This window comes from Durio zibethinus, chromosome 16 (assembly GCF_047325235.1).
Source record: "Durio zibethinus cultivar Kanyao isolate XHJ-2024 chromosome 16, ASM4732523v1, whole genome shotgun sequence".
NCBI classification, from domain to species: domain Eukaryota; kingdom Viridiplantae; phylum Streptophyta; class Magnoliopsida; order Malvales; family Malvaceae; genus Durio; species Durio zibethinus.
This window is the reverse complement of record NC_143177.1, coordinates 8,328,742-8,354,819: the sequence shown is the minus strand read 5'-3', so window position 1 is coordinate 8,354,819 and position 26,078 is coordinate 8,328,742.

Sequence of the window (26,078 nt, the reverse complement as noted above, 5' to 3'; positions counted from 1 at the left end):
ATTTTTTTTTCAATTTTTTTTAATTGTTTTCACTTTGTAGGAAAACAAGAAAATTAAAAATTAATGAATTAAGAAACATTAACTATGACCATTAAACCAAGATTTAGGATAATATGTGATCAATTTTTGGCTTGACTCTTTAAAAATATGTTTTCCTAGTGGAGTTACGAAGCTATCACGACTTACAAATCTGAAAACTAGACCACTAGATATGGGGAAAAATGAATGAATAGCTAAAAAGCATTTTCAATTAAATCAAAACTATGTAGTCACTGCCAATTTTTTTAAGGGTGTGATTAGCCACCAAAAATTTTATCCTTTTAATAAAACCTTTAAAGCAGGTTTAAAGTTTATTAGAAGAATATTTATGATTTGTGAAATTAGTGTTGGGTTTGAAAGTCGATTACATATGGGGAAAAATTAGCACCACAAAATGTCTATTAAAAATAGTACTAATTTATTGCATATTATCTTTGAATTTTAGTAAAAATGATCCTATTATAAGGTTTAAAAATTAATTCCTTTCTTTTACTTGTTTATTTCAAAAGTTGAATTTTTTTGTTGAAATTTTCTTTTGAAAGTGATTTTTTAAAAAATTTTTAAAACTTTTTGAAGATGAAAACACTTTATTTTTTGATTAAGATGAAAATTCATATGTATCGAGATGCTTCATTTACTCTCCTATATTTAGGAAGAGCTTAGATATTAACTTTAGGAGTTATCAAATTGTCCCACAAAAATCAAGATAATACTTCTCATAAATGATAACCATTAGAATCTCTCTATATTTAAGCCAAATCTTAAAGGTTATTTTATTTCATGTATTACCTTATTTTTAAACACTTTTCTTAGAAGACCTATTTTATAAAACATATGCATGAACACAACATTTTAAACACTTTGTTTAGCTTTCTAGAGTTTAAGGTAGGTTCGATTCGATTTTAAGGTTAGTTTGGTTCAGTTTTAGGTTTGGGGTTGGTTTAAGGTTTAAGGCTGGTTGGGGTTCTAAGTTTGCTTTAGGGTTTAGTTTAGGGTTTAGGATTAGGGTTTGGGTTAGGTTTAGGATTTGATTTAGGGTTTAAGGTTTAGGGTTAAATTTAATGTTTAGGGTTTAAGGTTTCAATTTGTTGATAGGGTTTAGGGTTTTTAATTTAGGGTTTAAAGTTTAGAGTTTGGTTTAAGGTTTCAGTTTGGTTATTTAGTTTTAGGGTTTGGGGTTTGCATAGTGGTTTATGATTTAAGGTTTGCATGGTGGTTTAGAGGTTTAGCATGGTGGTTTAGGGTTTAGAGTTTGCATGGGGAAAAACATGTAACAAAATAACCAAAAGGTCATTGATAATAATTCAACATTTAATACATGAAATATGGATGAATATGTAAACCAAGACTTAGGTATATTTACAAACATCCCACAAACTAAACATACATGCAACAACATAGTAAAAATAGATCAAACATGAAGGGTTTAAAGACTAAGAAAAATTAGGCCAAGCTATGATCAAGGTCCTGACCAAAACTTTGATGGCTAATTTCATGCTCCATTGTTGGCCAAAAAATAAGTAGAAATGTCTCCACCATTTTTGCTTTAAATCAAACACATGCAAACAAAATAAAAGTCACCAAAAAATTTGCTAACTCCACACTTTTATTCATTGAAAATTTCATCAGATGCATAGAAAACATAAGAAAATTATCAAGAACACAAGCAACCAAACATGAAGTGATCAACATTTGGCCATGAAAACAAACTTGGAAATTTTGGTCAAGCAATAGGGAATGCTTGGCTGGATACTCCCCATGGCATTTCCACAATCATGCAACCTTTTATTTAGCTAAAACATGCATCAAACACTTAGAAAACCTACTTAAAATGACATTTATTACTAAAGGATTTTAATTAAGCATGCAGTAAACTACCTAAAAAAGAAACCATATAAATATAAATACTAAGCAAACATGTCATGCATATTACAAAAAAGAATCAACAAGCATAGAAATACCATAAAGTATAACATTAAAATCATCAAAATACATTATTCAAATAAAGGAAAACCTTAAAAATGACTCAAAAAAGGTTCAACCATAAAGGAAGGGATGCTTGGCCAAACCTTCCCTTAGGTATTTAATGGTGCACTTTTGCTTTTTGCTTGATCTCTTTTGTTTCAAACCCAAACTATTGATTAATTGGTTGAATTTTTAGGTCAAGCTTGTAGTTATGGAGGCAAACAACTATGGAGGAAGTTATTTTCTCTTTAAAAAAAAAGTCAAAGAAAGATAATATGAGAAGTATGGAAATGGATATGAAAATGTATGAAGAACATAAGTAAAAATTATACCTCTAAAAGGGTTCCCAAATTTTTTCTTTTTTCTCTCATTTTTCCTCCCTTTCATGCTGCCTCTTCTTGGTTACCTCCCTCTTTTAAATTCTCAACCCTAAATGATGAATATAAAAGCCATGCAAATGCATGAAAGCTTTTGATCAAACTTTCTTCTAATGGCTCACCTTATTCCTTTGATTTATTTTCCAAGCAATCATGTTTTACCCTCAGATCTAAGCCTTTGAAATATCAGTGGTTCATGATGAATCTAACACAAAATTAGGCTTTTGGTGCAACTGAAATTGTGTAAAAATATAATTTTTCCCCTTTTAAGTTTTGACCTTTTATGTAATTTTATTGGAAATCCATGATCCTTTCATCATTTTTGTGATTTCAATGTACCAAAAATCATAAAATAATATGAAAACATGATCTAAACACTTTCATGAAAAATCGACCTTAAAAAAGTCAAATTATGAAAATACCCCTAAAAGGTGAGGTTTTTCATGCATCAATAATTATGAAATAATTTCAAAACATGATCTGGAGTGTTTCGCAAAAAACCAACCTCGAAAAAGTCAAATCACAAAAATACCCTTAAATGACATTTTAGCAATTTCATATTTTTCGAGGTATGATCAAGGTCTTTAATACATCAAGAAACATAAAATGATATCAAATTATGATATGGAGCTTTTCGCAAAAAACCAACCTTGGAAAAGTTAAATTATGAAAATATCCCTAAAGGGCATTTTAGTAATTTCATCCTCTTGAAGCAAGATTAAGGTTTTTAATGCACCAAAAATCATTAAATAGTGTTCAAACATGATCAGGAAGTTTTCAAAAAACATCAAATTTGCAAAAGTCAAATTATAAAAATACCTTAAAGGGTATTTAGGTAATTTTAGACTTCTAAAAGTGCAATTAGGGTTTTTAGTGCATTAAAATCACCAATTTCAATCCCTAGCCTTGTTAATCCTATTTAGCTGTGAAATTTAAGGTTGACCAGAGTTCGATCCGATTTGATCGATTTTAACCAAATTTGATTAAGTTTGACTTTATTTTATTATATTTGACCAAATTTGACATGAGACATTTGGGTTAAATTGGTCTTAAATTCGATTTTGAAAACTTATTGAAGTTAAAGAGAAATTGGATTCGAACTACGTTGGATTTTAAAGGCCTCCTAACTAGCTAGATTCTATCTTGATAAAATGTTTACAGTAGTTAATTATTTGATAGTACAAATCTAATTTCATTATTAAAGAAATAAAAAAATTGTATTCTCTATCTACTTGCTTTATTTTCTAACATTTTGATTATCATGATAGAAAAATTAAAAAAAAATTTATGTATCATCAGTAATGAAACAATTGAAATAAATTTTTATTATGGATAAATTGTAAAAAAATACATATTTATTTAAAAATTGTATTATATTTTGTAATATTTTTAATTTGTCAATGTTATATTGAATAACAAAATATTATAAATAAAAAATAATGTTATAATGTTGACCCATTAACACAAATTCCTACCTATGCCACTGAATTATGGCAACACTCTATTTACTCTATCAAAATTGAAAATTTAGTCCATCTACTATAATTCATAAAAATGCAACCCTTATATTTTTTTATTTGATAATTTTAATTCAATCATCAATTTCGTTAAATTTTTTACTGTTAAAAATGTTAACGTGATAGTTTATTAGATGACATAGGCATTGACTTTATTAACATAGCATTAACTTTGTTGACGTGACAACTTAGATTAATAAAATCTTTTGTCATATTATATAAATGGTTTTGTACTCGTATGAAATTTAAATTTTAGTTTCTCAAATATAATTCATAAAAATCTCATTTTTGTACCAGTTGAATTTGATAATGTTGGTCTAATTATTAATACAATTTATTATTCTACGTTACCTTTGTTAACATAACAATTGACTTTTTAGAAAAAATTTGAAAATTAAAAAAAATTAAAAACTCTAAACAATTTCAAAAATCCTAAAAAATTAAAAAAATTACTACTTCTTTTATAATTTTTACAGATTTTTAAAAACATGAAATTTGATTTTTTTTCTAATATTTTACTTTTTTCAAAATAATAGTACTTCTTTATTTTTTTAAGAAAATATATTTTAATTGCTTTAAACAATTATTCAAAATTTTCAAATATTTAGAATATTTCTTATTTTTTAAAATATTAAATTTTATTTTTTTTATATCTTAATTTTTTAAGAATATAATATTTCTTGAATTATTTTGAAAACTCATATTTCAATTTTACAAAATTAATTTTCAACTTTTTAGAAAATTTTCAAATTTTAAAAATATCCAATTTACTTCGTTACTATATTTTAATTTTTATAAAAACCATATTTTTTAAATGTTTAGTAAATAATAACTTTTACAAATTTTAAGGATTATAAATTTTAGAATATTTTTAGATTTTTTGAAATACTAAATTTAAATTCTTTCTATAAATAATTTATTTAAAAATAATTTTTTGAAACAAAAAATCAAATACTTTGATTATATAAAAAATTTTAAGTTTGACAAAACTACAAAAAAAAGGATTTTTTAAATTAAAATATTGAAAATATTAAATTTAATATTTTCAAAAAATCTAAAACTTTTCTTAAAATTTCAAAATATGGAATTTTAAAATTTTTTTATTTTATTAAAAACTCAAAATATAAGATTTTATAAAAACTTTGAATATTGAAAATAATTATATTCAATATTTTTAAAACTTAAAATTTCTAAAAAATTCAAAAATTTTAAAACTTTAAAACTTTAAAATAAAAAAATAATTAATTTCTAAAAATAGTAACAATATTGGAAAAAATAAATTTCATATTTTTGAAAAATCAGGTAAAATTCTAAACAATTGCAATTTTTGAATTTTTAAAAAACTGAAATTTGAGTTTTTAAATAAAAATTCATGAAATATGATTTTTTTTTTAATTTTAATACTTTAGTGTTTTTAAAAATCAGTAAAATTTTTTTAAAATCTAGTTTTTTAATTTTTTTGGAATTTTTATTCTTTCAATTTTTTTTTTTTTAGGATTTATTTTAGTTTCCATATGTGATTTTATTTCAACTTGTAGAAAGACATGATTTTTATAAATTATACTAGAATGACTAAAATTCAAATTTGTGTTATCATAGGGAACATTTATATAATTTGATAATTAATTTCATTTATCCAAATTATCACATTAGTAAAGTCAACACCATACTACCAAAGTCAATGCTTGTATCATACAATTAATGATAACATCAATATTTTTAATAAAAAAATTTAAAAAAGTTAGTAATTAAATTAAAATTACCAAATTAAAATAGTATGAAAATTATATTTATATGAATTATAGTAAAGAAATTAAATTTCAAATTTTGATAGAGTATAGGAATTATTAGTATAATTTGAAAAAAAAATATTTTTATCATATAACTTTTTGTTTGGCGGATGTCATTAACTCTTTGTAATACATATAATTAATCACTTCATAAACCTCGTTTAATTATGAAAAGTGAGCAATGCTAATTTATAAATTTATGCACGAATCCACATTTTTGGTGAGATTATTAGTATTTATCTATTTTTTTTGGCCAAATTATTATGATGTATGTGTTTAGGTGGGTGAATCAATAGATAATTATGCTTAAAAATTCATTAAGGCAGTTGATCGATCACAAGAAGAAACTAATTTTTCTTTTGGCAAAAAGAAACTAAATATTTAATTAGTGCAACCTAAAAAATTGTAGCCAAAGGATTAGAATAAGATTAGATAATCTTGATTTTCAGTCAGAAGCAAGCGGATGCGGGAGCAGTTGAAACTTGAAATGAAACAGCATATAAATTAAACCCACTACTCATTACCTGTCGGCCAGCAGGAGAGTCGTTACAAAACTAATCCAAGGGTAACTAAAATCAAAGAAACTACTTACGTGGCAGAGTGCAATTGGATCGTCTTCTCAACTAACTCGACACTCTAAAAACCCTATTTTGACGCCGTAATCATTGTAGTTGTATATGATGTTGTTTGGTTATAGCATTGACGTACACCTCAACTTTTAAAATTTTTTTATTAGATTTGATAATTTTAAATTAAACACAATAATAAAATAATAAAATTTAAATTTAAAATTTTAAAAATAATATAATTTAAAATTTTGAAAAAATTTATTATTAATTTATTCAAAATAAAAATATATATTTTATATTTGACATGTCAATATAAATTTAATATAATATATATTTTTTTATTTTATATATACTTAACGTAATAATAAATACAAAATAAATACATGAATCAACCTATTTACATCTACAATCATATTCCTTGCTAATACAGTAATATTATTATCAAGTGCACATTATCCATTATCTTATTTGTTTATATTAATTTTATTTTCAATTATTTAATTTTTTAATTACTAATGTTGATCGAAAGATTGTTAGATTGTATTAGTTACAAGATTTTTTGCCCTCATTGAAAGCCTTGCGATATTACCTTACAATTTTGTCATTTTAAGAAAAACAGTCTCAATAAGCAAAAGGATAAACCTTTGTTTATACAGAAAAACTTATATGAATGTTTTTATATGAAATTTGTTAAAATTTTTATTAAAAATAATTTAATAAAAATTAAAATTGAAAATCAAAGTTGATGGATTGATAAAATTCAATTAAAATATCAATAATATATAGAAATTATTAAAAAATATCATTTATAAGTTAAATTTGATGAGTATTTATTCAACAATAAATATTTTGTCAAAATTTTTACTAAAATTACTTATCTAAAAATTATATCAAATTTTATTTCTTTTAAAATTTACACACATAATCTATAAAACAAGACTTTTTAGTCTATTGATTTTGATTTTTGATTTTAGTTTTTATTGAATTGTTTTTAATTTAAAAAAAAAAAAAAAAACTCGTTAAAGTGTTCTGTCACTGAAGTCTTTCCCTTGTCAGAAAAGTCCGTAAACTTTCTCTTCCAACTTCACTTAAAAAATTCATTATTGGTTGTATGTGGTCCGAGGTAGCTTTTCCGGTATATTTCAAGTCATCAAAGAAAGATACATATGGTTGAAAGGGAAATTTCCAATTTGCTTGGTTATTATTAACTTGTTCAATTTATATGCACCTAGTGATGTTAAGGAGAGTAAGGCCTCTTTTTATAAAGTTGCATAACTGAAGTCAAATAACGACGAGCTATGGTGTTTCGCCCGTGATTTCAATGCGGTTTTGATTGAGGATGAAAGGATTGGTATCTCGGACATGGCCAACTCCATAAAAGATTTTGCAAACGTAGTGACAGTAACTGAAGTGCTTGATCTTCTCTTAGCTAAAAGAAGATTCACCTGGTATAGGATAAGCAAATCACCAGCAATGAGAAGATTGGACATGTTCCTATTTTCTCTTAACTGACTGTCTATTTTCTCTACTATTAACCAATGGCGTTCGGATGGATCTTTCTTTAACCGTTCACCATTCATTTGGAAATTGATGATTTTGATCGGGGTCCCAAACTTTTCAAGTTCTTTAATTATTGGCTCGAAAATGGCGAGTTTAACAATTTAGTTGAAGAAAAATGGAAAAGCTACAAGGTGCAGGCAGGGATTCAAATAACGGTTTAATAATGGAATAGCGGTCGCAAAATTGCAGTAGCGTCACCCTCCGCCACCGTTATTAGATAAAAAACGGTTGAAAAATTTATTCACAGCAAAAACGGAGAGTAACGATCGTAAAATAACGGCGTAAAGCAATAACGGACCGTTATTGCCGCTATTCTGTTTTTCTACTCATGAATCTAATAGTTCAAGAAAAAAACAAAACTTTTAAGTCTACAAAATAAAACAATAAACGTGTAAAAGTAAAAATAAAAGCCAAAGCAAAAAATAAAGCTCACAATCTCATATCTTTATCATCAAAATAAATTTAAAAACGAGTTAGAAAACAAATCAATTATTTCAAGTTTCAACCATTCAATCGACATTTTCGGTATTCAAATTCAAATCAGCCTCAATTTTTCAATCAACATTCAAGATCAAATAAGGTAAGAAAAAAAAGTTAAATTACCTTTTTTTTATTGTAAAATTTTTGTAAAATGATATGTTGTGAGAGTTTGAAAGACGAATGAGATATCGTAGATACTAAGCAAGTCAGCAAGTGATAGTGATAAAGGGATGTGAGAGAAAATGAGAGATGAAAAAAAGAGATAAAAAGAAAATTCTGAAAAGCCAAGGAAGACAGAACGAAGAAGAAGATGAACAGAAGAGAGTATTAGCGTTTCTAGAAGGGTCTGCCGTTTGCTAGAAAGAATTAAACAAATTTGGGATATTAGGTACTTGGGGAGAGATTGGATGGGGTGGGGAGGGATTGGGTATGGTGAGGCGTTGGGGGGAAGGTGGGGAGGGATTGGATAGGGGTGGGGAGGGATTAGGTGTGTTGGGGTGTTTGGAGGGTGGGATTGAATTTTTTTTATTTAATTTTGTAATTAATTTTTGAAAATTTTTTAGATAAAATTTAATTAGTGGTTTTGAAAATTTATAATTAAAAAAAGAGATTAATAATTTAATATAATATATAGAGATTTTAAATGAAATTTTTTGATAAATTTTTTTGTATAAGTTAGATGAAAAATAATTAAAATTAAATATTATATTTTGATTATGTTATATATTAATTTATAATTTTGTATCCGAATTTTAATATTTTTTTGTTGTTTTGATATTTATATTATTGTCAATTCTTTTGATATTAGATTAATTCTTGTTATTTTTGTGTAATTTTTGAATATTGTGTTTATTATATAATTATTAAAAGTTGCTTGTGATAAAAAATTTTTATATCAACTAGTGTATCAAAAAAATTAAGTTACTTAACAAATTTAGCATTTTATGATCTATTACTCTCATTTAGATTAAAAACTAAAAAATAAAAAATATAGGTTTGAAAATTTTATTAAAATATAAGTTTGAAAACTTTTAATTTTTGAAATTTTTTTAGATAAAATCTAATTAGAGGGATTGAAGATTTATAATTAAAAAAAATTAAAAGATTAATAATTTAATATGATATACATAGATAATGTACCCTCCACCACAAATGTATCATCCTCAAACATATCCTCCACCTTAAATGTATCAAGAACAAAGGCCTCAGAAATAGAGATAGAGTTAACTTGACTCTCAAAGTGAAAATAGAGAATCTGATCCTCCTCGTCATCCTACCATGTGATAAAATTTGAAATATATATCAATAATTGTAGTTGATGGAATTTGAAATTATTATATTTTTAAGTTTGTAATTTTATTAAATTAAATGCTTGGTATTTAACATATTATATTTTGTTAATATTTGATTTGTCTAGAATTAATATTGAATATGAACTTGGCCAAGACAAATTTTATGGATAAACCAAATATGAATGCTTTTTATAATCTAAATAAAATTGTGAATAGCTTTTTTAGAAAATAAAAAATATAGAGTGTCATAAATTATTTTTAAAATCATTGAATAAGAGTTTTTATAATTATAATAGATATTTTATGTTTCCTACTTACACGAGCCCATATCCTTGCTTTTCTATCAATCTCTAATTCAAACCTCCCCTTCAATCTGATATTATGGTATCAGTATATACCGAAATTCCGTTAGGATCCAATTCTGATTGATAATAGATACCAGGGCTTTGCAATATTTGATTGATCACAATTTTGTATATTCCATTTACTATAGAAGTTCTGAGGGAGTTCATTAAAGGAATGTTTCCAATAAAAATTGTTTGTTCTTGCATATCCTTACTAGTTTTCCAAATTAATCTTGCGGATACATATAATTAGAAGAATATGTGAGTGATTCATATACAACATCCCTTTCTTTTATCAACGGTTCCACCAATTGATATGTTTCCACAAATAATTGAAATTCAATTTTTTGATCTGTATCTTCAATTTTTGGAAACTTATCAAGTTCTTTTGTTAAGCCCCGATCCATGAACCCACAAAATCCTTCAAATTGTATCTGATTCAACCTAGGTATTGTATACATTTCCCCATTTTCATTCCCAAGTATTTTGAATTTCCCATTTATCAAAAAAAATCCCATTCTTTTCTCATTCTTCATCGAATCATATGAATCGATCTAATAATGATGGAATTGAATTTCTATTCTGTTTACTGAATCACATGAAATTTTATCTAACTCCATATACCATATAACATATATGGAATGTACGAAATGCGTATGAACGGAAGAAGAAAAATTATACTCAAATTTGAATTTATATTTATAACAAACAGCTACATAAAAGAATTGATAAATGCCATTTAGCCTTATGGAGTTTTGTATAGAATATAAAAAAAAAATAATAATAATTCAATTTCTACCATTATTATGATATTCCATATTCCAATCCGATTGAATACCAGAGAAATGAAATGAATTCTTGATTTGATCTGTTCGTTGAGATAAAGACAAAATAATCATAAAATATATATCGAGAGAGAGTTGATTTTTCTAGCACTTAATTTTTTCATAGATTCCATTGTTCTGTTCAAAAAATGATTCACAGAGAAGAGAGATGTTTTTACCCATTTTTTAGTTTTTTATTTTTTAGTAGAATATTTAGAATATGATTGAAGTGTGTACGAGAATAGCTAGATATAGTATTTCTATTTATATATGTCTTTCCTCTTTTCTTTTTATTCCATTATAACTCTTTTGTGGAGACAACACATGGCGTGCTTTATCAAAAATTCTATTTTTTCTTTAATTTTAATCTATTCAATGAAAAATTGAAACACAATAATTTCTTGCTGATTCCCTATGGACATCATATCTAGATAGATAAAATACCTCATTAGATAACTAGAGCTGTGTAACAACTTATGTTCGGGGGTTTACATAGACTCATAATTGCTGTTATATTATTATAATATAATTTATAATTGAAATTAAGAAAGTTTTTTTATTGAATTGAAAAAAAATCAATACTAATTAGTTATGTATCCATTTTGATTTTCTTATACCATTAGAGAAAGACAAGTGAAAAAGAATCGTCCATAAATTTGCAGCCAATAGTTAATAATTAATGGTTCCAATTTTTTTGTCCTGCAATTTTACTTTTGTAACTGAGAATCCACATTTTCTTTTTCAATAGAAAAAAAAAGGGAAAGTTTTTGTTTTTAGATATTGTGTGTCTTGAGATACTATAACCAATTGAAGGTATGGATCCAATCTAAAAATAAAAAAGGGATATTCTCATTTTTTTGTTTGTAGCCTTTTGGTTACATGACCGAGCGGTAAGGCAGGGGACTGCAAATCCTTTATTCCCCAGTTCAAATCTAGGTGTCGTCTGATCTACAAAAAATGTGAAATCCTATATTCTGTTTTGTTGATATAACTCAACCAATTTTCTCCGACAAAAATAAGTGTAAGAAAAGGCCTCTTGATACTTTCTTGATTGTAAACTTTCGAAGGTTTTGTTTTCTAAAGTGTTGTAAATCCTTACGTCTAGGATTCAAGGAAAAACTAGAGTAGTGGAAGGGAATGAGTAAATCTTGATATGGTAGCCCCTCCCCTACTAATAGAGGGGCTATTATCGGAGTCTTGAATTAGATTAGATAACAGGAGTGTTTAATTAACTAATGAATGGTTGTAGAAGGGTTGGAAGATACTTTGTATACAGACTAATGAAAGTCTCTGAGTGTTCAAGCAGCCAATCAATATTAGATTGGATGGATAATTGGCTTTTACTTAATAAGGGAAACTAAAAGAAAGAATAAGTCTTATTATTGCTACATGTGAGTAACATTCTTTTGATACTTCCAAAAGTGTTACTGCGTATTTTGCTTGTGCTTAATGGTTCTCGATTTTACTAGAAATCATATAAGAACTTGTTATAAGTGGATTTATTGAAGTATTTCATCAACGGTGGTGTGTCAGAATTCTCTTTTCCTTTTGACTCTGCACCGGTAATTCCACTATTATTAGTGAACAATAATGGAAAAATTCCTTCCTATTTGTTTCATATTCATAGAAATTAGGGGACATAATACACATGGATATAGTAAGTCTTGCTTGGGCTACTTTAATGGTAGTCTTTACATTTTCCCTTTCACTCGTAGTATGGGGAAGAAGTGGACTCTAGGGGTACTTCTAATTGGGTTGAGGAATCAAACCATATCAATTGTTTTCTAGATCGTTTTTCAAAGCCTTTTTAACTATTTTATTAGTCTTCATTTCGAAATTCTTGGATTTTAGTGGAGTAATGTATTTTATGAATAATACCCTTTCAATCAAAATCAAACAAACATTTCAATAATTTCCATGTTTGTATTTCGAAAGTAAAAGGGATACGGATGATAGGCAATTTATTAAAAAAAAAAGAATTCTTCCTAAATTTTCTATTTTGATGAACCAGCTCTTACCAGAGTTATATATGGACAATGAGGGACAAGGAACCCCCCTTTTTTTGTATTTGTTTGTTTTTATTTCCTTCCCTCTTTACTGTTACTATTCAAAAAGAAAAAGAGTAGTTCTTTTTTTTAATAAGATCTTGCCTTAGTGTAGTCACATATTGCACACTTACCCCCTGTTTTATTTATTATTTTAGGAATTTCATTTATGCCATGCTTTATTGCCTTATTTCATATCATGGATCAAAGAAAAGAAGTTAAATTCGAAATCGGTTCCATGAAATGAAAGAATTAGAAAATTGTAAGACTTGCCTTTCAATTATTTCAGATTGATTGAAATCAACACAAATAAAATAGATCAAGCGAAGAAATAAAATTGAGATACTATGTACATTACATATATTTCATTACATATATTTAATTGATATCGACATGTATGAAGATTCATATTGTAGATTCATCTATATTAAGCTTGTATCTTTATACATTACAATAATAGATATAGATAGTATGGTAGAAAGATTCATATTTTTTTCTACTATACTATCGAGTTTGATAGGATACTGTTGATTCTAGTCTATTCATTTTATTTAATTTATTTAAGACATGAAATTGGAATCTTTTTTTTCTTAAATCCTTGATAAAAAGTCAAGTTTCATTCAAATTGATCACTTTGACTGACAGTTTTACGTATATTATAAGTAAAAAGGTGGTAGGAACTAGAATGAACAGCGCTGTAGCAATAAATGCGAGAACATTTACTTCCATCATTTCATTGTTTTTTTTACTTCGCAATAACTCGGGATTTAATCCCATAGAGATGATAAATTTGTCGCTTGTAAATTCAATGCGATGACTTACATTTCAATGACATCGAATCGGATCAATATCATGAATAACAATATCTAAGCTATCAAATCGATTCACCGTCGAGAATTGAATAGTATAACATAGGAAGCTCTTTTATCCACACCGAATACAAAATTGGATTCCTGGCCCAATCAAAAGAATTCCTTTCCTTTATTTCTATATATTCTTTTCCACTCTTTCTTTTCGATAATCTACCGCCTTCCTTGTACAATCATCTGATGATGTATCATTTGACTGCTTTTCCACTTTCATCGTTTACAAATAGTTTACAAATAAACCCCAACAAAAAATAGAAAGGAAAAAAAATAAAAAAAAGATATCCTTAGGAATGAAATTCTGTCATTTGTATTCCCTTTCACAGAAAATGGAGGGATCAATTGATGTATTTTTTTTTTATTGTATTTGTCGGGACTGACAGGGCTTGAACTTGCAGCTTTCGCCTTGACAGGATGGTGTTCTGACCAATTGAACTACAATCCCAGGGCAATAAAGAAGATTGTACAGCATAGATATTCTTATGATTTCATTCAAGCCATTTTCTATTTAAATTTTAGATTTGAATCATCGTGTTGCAACAAACAAAGGCGCGAGTGATATATTGATATCCATACGAGTATGCGCTTTAGTGAGACCAACGCAGATTACTAGTTACTAGTAATCCTTTTGTTATTGCCAAATCGATCGATAATCAATTTTAAAATGAAAAAAAAAAGAGTCTTTTTTCTTTACTTTACTCTTTCTTTTCATTAAACTTTATACTTAATGATCCTGATATGAATCTAGATCATTATCAAGGTCAGAATTTATAGGAACAAATAAATAGAACAAATAAAAAACAAATAGTGGTAGGGATGGATATATCAAAAAATTGGACTTTTTTTATTCTTCCCTAATTATTTTGTTTGGCTTTTCTGGAAAACAAAATACAAAAAAATGGGCATTTTATGTTATGGCGGATCAGCAAATTATTGGGCCAAGCTGGATTTGAACCAGCGTAGACATATTGCCAACGGATTTATAGTCCGTCTTCATTAACCGCTCGGGCATTGACCCAAGAAGAATCAATTCTAAGTTTATTGATAATCCATGATCAACTTCCTTTCGTAGTACCTTACCCCCAGGGGAAGTCGAATCCCCGCTGCCTCCTTGAAAGAGAGATGTCCTGAACCGCTAGATGATGGGGGCATATTTGCCTGACCGCCATCATACTATACTCATAGTATGAACAATTTTTTGAAATTGTCAATATAATGGAATGATATGACTAGATCCGAAAGCTTTTTCCATCTTTTATGATTTTCCATTTTTGATTCATGATTTATACTCATAAATCATTCATTTGAATCTCCACTCTATTCTATATAGAGATAAATTAGATAAATTCAATCTATTATATTATTATATTACATAAATCGATATTATAAAAAGAAACTAGATTATATTAATAATACAAAGTATAAGATCCTTTCGGGAAGTGATTGGTCTGACATAAACATAAAAAGGGGAGTTAAACTTCATTTCTTCCACTTTCATTCATTGATTAAGATTAAGACGAGACAGAGGTATTTTTATCTCACACTAAGCCAGGAAATTAATAAAAAGCAAATCTGGAATTTTGGGAAGAGGGAGCAAGAAGTTATAAAAAATTATGTGTGTTTTTTTCTTTCTAAAAATTGGGTTCGGTGGACAAAGCAAATCTCTTCATCACATGTTTCGATAAAATATATTGGATCCATGTCGAATTGCTAAGGTACATCTATTAATCAAATCAAATAAATGAATTTTGTTCTGTTATGATAAGCCAATTATGATCGGCCTTGAAACAATTCATTGCATTGATATTTATCAAATCCAATATCAATAAACCCATTTTACCCTCTACTCATTAAGTAAATTAGAATTCTCATTCCTAAATGAGCTACTAGCCACTATGAGTCTACTGCATAAACTTATATATATATATATATAAATAGATCTTATCTGTCTACTGATTTATTCAGTAATTGAATCGAACGGCCCTTTTAACTCAGTGGTAGAGTAACGCCATGGTAACGCGTAAGTCATCGGTTCAAATCCGATAAGGAGCTTTTGGCTTTTTTTTTCATAAAACTCCAATGACTTAGTAGTATTCATATTTAAACGAAGAATAAGGGTGTTGTTTTTATTGGTAATAAAAAACCAACTGTATATGTATAATAATTTAATTAGAAATAATAATTTAATTAAAAACTGTATAATTTAACTCTAATAAGTTATTATCTAATAAGTTATTATTCTAATGAGTTAAAGTAGAGTAATTCTAAAAGAAAGTTGAACATTTGTTTATTATAATGAATAATGATAAGTCTGTTATGCCTGAAGCAATAATCACAACAATACAGAAGCAATAGACAATAATCAATAATCAAATACGTAGGAAAAATAAAGCACACCAAGATTTACGTTGAAAACCTTCCAGTGTAGAGGGAAAAAACCACGGGCCACCAGAAAAATCTTCACTATCAAATAATAGTTATACAAAGTTCTTCTCTAGCTAAAACTAGAGCTAATCAACAACTAGAGAAACAATTGGAGAAATCTCACCAAATAAGTGACTCAACAAATACACCTTGGATTTGTTCCTAGAGAGCTTCAAACTCGATCTTCACCGTTCAGAATGTAGAACTCTGAATCATAAACCTCCTGACAAGGTTCTAACTCAATCGGACCACGGATCGACCTCCGTTTAACCAACTCTCCCTTCTCTTTTTTCTCTCTCTATTTTTCTTGGCTTTTTTTTTTCTCTGCTTGGTTTTCGACACATACCTAAAACAATCCCACCTCTTTTTTATTAAGTAGCTAAGGCTCTGTGTAAAATAAAAGATCAAGGCCCATGGCCTTTACTTGGTCCAAAACCACTTACATGGGACTGGATCCCATTTTTCTAACAATCTCCCCCTCAGCCCCATTAGGAGGAGATTCATCACCATAGCAGTTTCATTTGGAACTTACCTTGGCCAGGAAACTCATTCCGACCAAGTTACTACAAAGCTCAAGCTTTTCCCTGAGAAGTATCTTAGTCAACATATCTACTACATTCTTATCAGTATGGACTTTTTTCAATAACATCTGCTATTCTTCAATCACTGAACATAACTAATGATATCTAACATCAATGTGCTTTGTTCCAGCATGGTACATGGTATTCTTACTCAAATCTAAAGCACTCTGGCTATCACAAAATACCACATACTCTTTCTGATTCAACCCCAATTCAAGAAGAAAACGTTTCATCCAAAGCATTTCTTTACATGCTTCGGTTGTTGCAATATACTCAGCCTCTGTAGTTGACAAAGCAATACACTTCTGTAACTTAGATTGCCAAGATACAGCTCTTTTTGCAAAAGTGAATAAATACCCTGAAGTATATTTCCTACCATCAAGATCGCCTGCCATGTTAGCATCAGTAAACCCTTCTAGAACTGGTTGTGAAACTCTATAAGTCAAGCACATTTTTAAAGTACCCCTCAAATATCTAAAAATCCATTTGACTGCTTCCCAGTGAACCTTTCCTGGATTAGAAAGAAATTTACTCACTACACCAACTGCATGAGCAATGTCAGGCCTTGTATAAACCATAAGATACATTAAAGAACTGACTGCAGAAGAATAAGGAATACTAGACATAGCTAGTTACTCTTCTTTAGACACTGGACAAGATTTCTTACTTAGATGAAAATGGTTGGCAAGTGAACTGCTAACTGATTTAGCATATTGCATGTTGAATCTACCAAGCACTCGTTCAACATACTTTTCCTGTGACAACCATAGCTTTCCAGCTCTCATATCCCGAATAATATCCATACCAAGAATCTGCTTTGTTGGACCTAAATCCTTCATATCAAAGGATTTAGACAATTGTTCTTTCAACCTGCAAACCATACTAGCATCTTGTCTTACAATCAACATCTCATCAACATATAATAATAGGATAATAAAGTTACCATTAGAAAATTGTTTAACATACACACAAGAATCCACTGCTGTTTTTTTATAGCTATGACTCACCATAAAAGAATCAAACTTTTTGTACCACTGTATAGAGCTTGTTTCAAGCCATACAAGCTTTTCTTCAATTTGTAAACTAAGTGCTCTTTCCCTTTCACTTCAAAACCCTCAAACTGATTCATATAAATGTCTTCCTACAAATCACCAAGCAAAAATGCAGTTTTAACATCAAGTTGCTCAAGTTCAAGATTCAAACTAGCTGCCAATCCTAGTACCACTCGAATAAAACTCATTTTTACAACTGGAGCAAAAATTTCATCAAAATCGATGCTTGGTTTCTGAGAAAAACCTTTTACTACCAATCGAGCTTTGTACCTCACTAGTTTGTCACCATCTTTTTTCAACTTGAACACCCATTTATTCTTTAATGGCCTTTTCCCTGTTGGAAGTTTAATAAGATCATAAGTATCGTTCTTTCGCAATGACTCTATCTCTTCTTTCATTGCTTTTAACCAGTGCTTTCTATCCGAAGTAGCCTGCACATCTTAAAAGCTTTCTGGCTCCCCTTCACTGGTAACTAAAATAAAATCTGAACTTGGATACTTGGTAGATGGCCTGCGCTCTCTAGTAGATCTCATGGGCTGAGACTCTACATCATTTGATGTTGAAGGTAGCTCCCCCTGCTCAAAACTAATAGCATCTGGCTCATCACCAACTGTAGCTGGCTCATTCATATCCCCAAGTTCTGTTTCTTGCTCATTTTCACCATTTGTGACTCTTTCCTATGAAATTCCTGTCGGTGTTGAAACATCACACTCAACAGTAACCTGTATAGTCTTCTCATTTTTCTCAAAGTCTGCTATGGTTTCTTTTTCATGAAAGACCACATCCCTGTTTCTGACTGTCTTTCTCTTTACTGGATCCCATACTCTGTAGCCAAATTCTTCATCACCATATCCTACAAACACACACTGTGTAGCTTTACTGTCAAGCTTTGATCTATGCTCTTTCGGTACATGCATGAATGCTTTACACCCAAAAACTTTCAAGTGAGAGTATGAAGTATCTTTCTCTGTCCACACTCTTTCTGGAATGTCAAAGCCCAAAGGAACTGATGGTGATCTGTTAAGTAAATAAAAAGCTGTGTTGACTGCTTCACCCCAGAATGGCTTTGGTAATTTTGCCATCTTCAATATACATCTGACTTTTTCCATAATGGTGCGATTCATTCTTTCAGCTATACCATTATACTGCGGTGTTTCAAGTTCTGTCTTCTCATGCCTGATCCCATGCTTTGAGCAATACTCTTCAAAGTCTTTAGATGTGTATTCCCCACCATTATCAGTTTGAATACACTTCAAGGGTAACCCTGTCATCCTCTCAACCATGACATGAAATTTTTGAAAATACTGTAGTACTTGACTTTTGTATTTCAACATATACACCCAAGTCTTACGTGAAGCATCATTAATAAAAGTAACAAAATATCTACTACCACCTAATGACTCAACCTCAATGAGACCACATACATCAGAATAAATTCATTCCAATCTATTTTCTTTTCTATGAGAATTTTTACGAAAAGAAACTCTATGATGCTTACCAAACAAACAATAATCATATGAATCGATAGACATACCTTTGGTCAAGGGAATGAGAGACTGCCTTGCCAAAACCTGTAACCCTTTTTCACTCATGTGTGCCAGCCTCCTGTGCCACAAGTTTGCTGAAGCATCATTTTCAACGGTATTTACCTAGTTACTGTTCAATTGCATCCATGTCTTATACATTATGCAGCATAGTTTTCCCCTTGCAACTACCATAGATCTTTTAAGAAGCTTCCATTGTCCATTCTTTTGTCGACTTTCATATCCCTCCTTATCAAGGACATTAATAGCAAGCAAGTTCATTCTCATATTTGGAATGTGTCTGACATCCCTCAAAGTCAACATGTAGCCTGTACTAGTTTGTACAAAAATATCATCAATCCCAACAATCTATGACACACTCTTGTTTCCCATCTTGGTACAACCAAAGTCTCCTGCTTTGTAAGTTGTAAACAACTCTCTCTTAGGAACATAATGATATGCCGCTCCTGTGTCAACTATCCATTCAATGCCGGGATCACTAACATGATTACAATCACCATGTGTACAAATCAAAGTAACTGAATCACATCTGAATTCACTACTGCAACATTGCCATCATCTGAACTCTTACCTTTCTCATCTTTTTGCTCTTGCTTTAAGATTCTACAGTTTCGTTTTATATGACCCGCCTTACCACAATGGAAACACTTCACTTTACCTCTAGACTTGGATCTATGTTTAGACTTACCACGGCCTTTTGAGTCCTGACCTCTGTCGATGTTTCTACCCCTGTTCTCTGTGACTAGAGCTTGATTCCCAGGGTCTACATCTTTTCGTCTTGCTTCTTCATTAAGCATACTATCCTTTACCATCTCTAATGTCACCTTATAATCAGGAGCTGAATTAAGAACAGTCACAACTAGAGTATTCCAGCTGTCTGGCAATGAACCCAAAATAAATAATGCCTTCATTTCATCATCCATCTTAAGCTCCATAGTAGTCATCCGATTAAATATATCTTGAAAATCACTCAAGTGTTCTGTAACAAATCATTAATCTCTGTACTGTAAAGTTACAATCTTTTTAACAAGCATAACTTTATTCATACCTGTTTTTCTCTCATACAATGCTGCCAATTTTTCCCAAACAATGTGAGCATTTGACTCTTGCGCTACATGATGGAATACGCTGATATCAACCCATTTTCTGATTGTAGCTAGCGTCTTTCTACCTAGCTTCTTCCAGCTTTCATCTTTCATATCTGCTGGTTTAGCCGAATCACCCAATACTGGCTCATACAAATCTTTACAGTATAGATGATCCTCCATCATAGGCTTCTAAATTGAATAATTCGATGCTGTCAATTTTATCATGGAACCTGTATCACCCTCCATGATCTCAAACAGAATTTACTTCTATCCTGGGTTGCTTCTGTATCGATGTCTCAAAATAACCCTCGCTCTGATACCACTTGTTGCGCCTGAAGCAATAATCACAATAATACAGAAGCAATAGACAACAATCAATAATCAAATACGCAGGAAAAATAAAGCACACCAAGATTTATGTGGAAAACCCTCCAGTGTAGAGGGAAAAAACCACGGGCCACCAGAAAAATCTTCACTATCAAATAATAGTTATACAAAGTTCTTCTCTAGCTAAAACTAGAGCTAATCAACAACTAGAGAAACAATTGGAGAAATTTCACCAAATAAGTGACTCAACAAATACACCCCGGATTTGTTCCTAGAGAGCTTCAAACCCGATCTTCACCGTTTAGAATGTAGAACTCTGAATCATAAACCTCCTGACAAGGTTCTAACTCAATCGGACCACGGATCGACTTCCGTTTAACCAACTCTCCCTTCTCTTTTTTCTCTTTCTGCTTTTCCTGGCTTTTCTTCTTTCTCTGCTTGATTTTCGACACACACCTAAAACAACCCCACCTCTTTTTTATTAAGTAGCTAGGGCTCTGTGTAAAATAAAAGATCAAGGCCAATGGCCTTTACTTGGTCCAAAACCACTTACATGGGACTGGACCCCATTTTCTTAACAAAGTCGTCTCTTGAATTGACAAATATATATTTTTATTTTTATTTTGCATTATATTATTCCAATCAAATCCATTGTAAAGAATTGTAAAGAGTAGAAATCAACAAAAGAAAAAGTAAGTGGATCTAACCCATTGAATCGTCACCATATCCACTATTTTGATATTATAATTATAATTATTACATTTTATAATAAATTGTGCAAAAAAAAAATTCACGACCGTGATGACTGCAGTGACCGCAATTATCTTCGTTATATCTGAAAACACGACAAATGCTACGCAATCAAAAACGTGACCGCGACCGCTCTTTAAATCCCTGGGTGCAGGGTTTTGCTGGGTTCATTTACTTCAAAAAGTAAAATTGCTAAAAAAAGACATCAGGTCCTGGAATGGCTATCTCAAAAATGGTCTGGCTACACCCAAAGAATCTCTAACTAAGGAGATTTTCGATTTAGAAAAGAAACATGGAGCAAGTTCACTTGATGATAATGCAGGCTCGCTTAGTATTACGACAAAAAGAGACTTTGATACCTTCAGAGCATCGAAGAAAAGACATGGAGACAAAAAGCTAGGCTGAAGTGGATTCAAGAAGGAGACAGAAACACCAAATACTTTCATTACATTGCTAATAGCATAAGGAGAAACAATTTTTTGTCATATCACATATCGAGACAAGCATCTCAATTATCCTAAAGAAGTGAAACAGGCTGTTGAATGCCATTTCAAAGAGCATTACAGGGAAACTTTTGGCCCTTCTTTAGTCTTATCAAGTATTAAGACCAATAGACTATCAACTTCCTAAGCTATGCAACTTGAAATGCCTTTCACTGAAAAGAAAGTATGAGAGGCTATTGAGGATTCTGATGGAGACAAAGCCTCCGGTCCAGATGGTTTCAACCTCAACTTCGTAAAAAAACAAGTGGCGTATGACAAAATCTGATTTCTTTGGATTCATTTGTGATTTCCACATGATAGGTAAGCTACTAAAAGGGATAAACTATTCTTTTGATTGCTCTTGTTGCTAACAAATAGTGCTCGGAATCTTTAAGTCATTTTCGGCATATGTCCCTTATTGAAGTGTTTACAAGATCCTAGCTTAGATTCTAGCCAACAAACTGAAACGATTGATGAGCTCTATAATTAATCAAACTCAATCTGCTTTTGTTGAGGGTTGACAAATCTTGGATAATTTGTTGAGCACGAATAAAGACCCTAAAGGTGAACTTATTTTTAAACTAGATTTTGAGAAAGCTTTCAATTGTGTGAACTATAATTTCCTTGTTTCCATGACGAGCCTTATGGGATTTGGTAGAAGATGGATTTCATAGATTTGGGGTTGTATTTCCATAACTTCTGTCCAGTCCTTATTAACAGCTTTCCTTCAAATTCTATCAAAATGAAAAGAGGCTGTCGTTAAGGTACCCTCTATCTCCATTCCTGTTCAACATTGTTGTAGAAGCACATTTCAACCTTGCAATTCGCAGACGATACAATCATTTTATGCAATGCGAATTTGGAACAACTTTTGCTAATCAAAAGAATTCTAAGGTGTTTTTAGCTCTTCTCTGGTCTGAAAGTCAATTTTATAAAGAGTGCTTTATATATTACACTGTAAAGTGGACCCTCTCCCCTCTAAATATCTTAGCCTTCCTCTTGGTGCTAACCCAACAAGGAAATCAACTTGGCAACCGATGATCGTGGTCGAGTTGCTTTAATTAATCAAATATGTTTTTGCTAATCTACCAATCTATTACATGTCCTTGTTCAAAATGCCAAGTAATATGGCAAAAGAACTTGAAAAAATTCAACATCATTTTCTGTGGGAAGATTCAGAGGAAAAAAGAAAATTGAGACTTCTTGATTGGAATACCATTTGTAAAAGCAAACATTATGGTGGCCTGGGAGTGGTTAGTGTCGAGACCTGCAACCAATCGCTCTTGTTAAAATGGAATTGAGTCTGATTCCCGTTGAAGGAAAGTGGTATGTGATAAATACATCATGTCCTTAGTTGATTTTGCGGCATGCTCCCTACCGATCTTGTTTATCTTCTCTTGTTTGGAGTGACATTCAAAATAATTGTTGCTCTAGAAGAAACTCTAACCTTATTATTTCTAGTTTTCTTTTCTGTGCAAATGGTGTAGCAAAGATAAAATTCTGGACGGATAAATGGATCAACGGCCAAATCTTGAAGAATTCTTTTGGTAGAATTTATGCTTTGGCAATAAACAAAACAGGTTGAATTAAAGACTATGGGCTTTGGAAGAGGCGAAATGGCGTTGGCACATTTCACTAAAGGGAAATGTTTTCAACTGGGAGTTTGTCCTTTGGGACCAGTTTATTAAACTTCTTAACTCTGCCTCACGCTCACCTTCAGTCTCTGATAGATTGAATTGGGGGCACCCAACTTAAAATCAATTGATAAATAAGTAGAGGGATCGAATCTGAGTATAAGATTACAAAAAATTAAATATTTATTATATGTGAAATAAATCACTCTAACAACAACAAATGGTGTTTACAGGCCAAAATCTCTTAGAAAGGCGTTGGAGAAATCCTTAAACAATGAATCCCGAGCTGAAAGCTATATTTAGAAAGGTTTAGCTCCTTCGAAAGTTTAGATCTTTTGCTGGAAAGAACTGAAAGAAACATCCCAGTGGTGAACTTTTTCATGCAAGAGGCTGCTCAAGGAATATTGAGAATAGATGTGCTTTTTGTGATGTAACGGAGTCGGTGAACCACTTCCTACTATTTTGCAATTTCTCATGGAAGTTTCGGTGCAAATTCTATCATTATTGGTGTTTTTCCTGGGTAATACCTGGTTCCTTAAAGCTGTTATTCTTATCTTGGAGTGGGCTAACGAACAACAAGGATCAAAGATTATTTGGAACTTCTAGTTTTACGCTACCATATGGTCGATTTGGCTTGCGAGCAATGAAAAAGTTTTCAATAAAAATTCTCCCTCTCAACCAAATCTACAACCTTATTAACATCAAACTTGGATGGTGGACGAAGGCAAAATTTCCACAAAAGAATCTTTTCCTGAATTTTCAATCTATCATCCAAGAGATTACCTTCCCTCCTGCTAAGAAACCAGCCAGACCACATACATCTTGGTCACCCCCTTCCCACGGTGTTTGAAAGATTAACGTGGACAGGTCTGCATTTGGAAAATCTGGACCAGCGGGCATTAGAGGTGTTGTCCAGGATTCGAAAGGTAACGTTGTGCTTATTTTCTCAAAGAATATTGGGACTAAAGACTCAAACTTAACTGAACTAATAGTTGTTCTTAAAGCCCTATCTATCATGGTTGAAGCAAAAATCAACCTTTTTACAAGCGGCTCAAAAAGTGGTTATTTCTTTACTCAACAAACTTAATGAAAGCCCTTAGAAGCACAATGACATTTTTAACAAGCTTTTTAATTTATATGTTAGCATTAGGACAATTACTTTTGTTAATGTTTTTAGGGAAGCTAATCACTTTGGTGACTATCTTGCTAAGATGGGAGTCGACCAAAATTGTGATCCAGTGGCTTGGTTATAGTTTTGTTACTCTTTCCATTAATAATAAATTTCTCATAAATTTAAAAAAAAAAAATTTCTTTCCCATGTTTATAAATCATAGTTCAATTCTTATGCTTATTAAAAATACAAGATCTTTTTCCCTCGACGTTAGCTTCCAGTCAAGGACGTAGACTGTACTTTCTTTTAGGATCAATAAAATTTTGCACAAACGACACTATTGTTGATGCAAAATTTGTTAAACTCTTGTATTACAAAATATTATCTCTTTTACCATTTGAAAAAGATATCTCGAAGAATAAAAAATAAGGCTATTAAAATTAGGTCAAATTGTACCAGAGGTCCTTATATTCTATCAAAATTTAAAATTTAGTCTATATATTATAATTCATACAAATTTCACTCTTATACTATATTGAGTTGATAATCTTAAACTTAACCTTTTTAGCTTTTTGACACTAAAAATATTGACGTGATCATTGATTTGATGATATGGGTGTTGACTTTGTTAACGTGACAACTTATATGAATGAAATCAATTATTAAATTATGTAAATGGTTCCTATACTCGCATAAAATTTAAAATTTAATTCTTGTACTCACATCAAATTTGAAATTTAGTCATTCTAGTATAAAAATTAAATATTTTGAATTTTTTATAAACTTTCTAGATTTTTTAAAATATTAAATTTATTTTGTTCAATATTTTAATTTTTTAATTTCATTTTTTGAAAGTTTTTGTATTTTTCAAAATTTAACATTTTTATTTAAACAAAATATTTGATTTTATTATTTCTAGTTTTTTATAATTTTTATAAAAGTTTCTATATTTTTAAATTTTTAAGTTTTTTAGAACTTTTTTTATAATATTTTATGTTTTTTATACAGTTTATAAATTTTTTTAAAAAATTGTACATGTTTTTTATTTTATTCAATTAAAGAATAAATTGAATTCATAAATTATTTGTGTTTTGCGATTTTTTTATTTTACCCCAGATTTTTGTGCTTTTTTGCCTTAAATATACTAAAATAAAACAAATTCTAATAACCCTTATTTTCTTTATAATGTATTTATTTAAAATTTGTTAGCTTTGAATTGATCTTTATTTTAAAATGACAAAACATTAAACTAAATAAGCTTGATCAAGATTTTGAAAAAGATTTATTTAATAGAAGTTCTTAAGTTTTATTATTTTGGTACTAAATAAATAATATGATTTTCAAAGTTTAAATAAACCTTTCTTTATATTTTCTTATTTCTCAAATCAAAACTATTTTTAAACACTATTTATTTAAG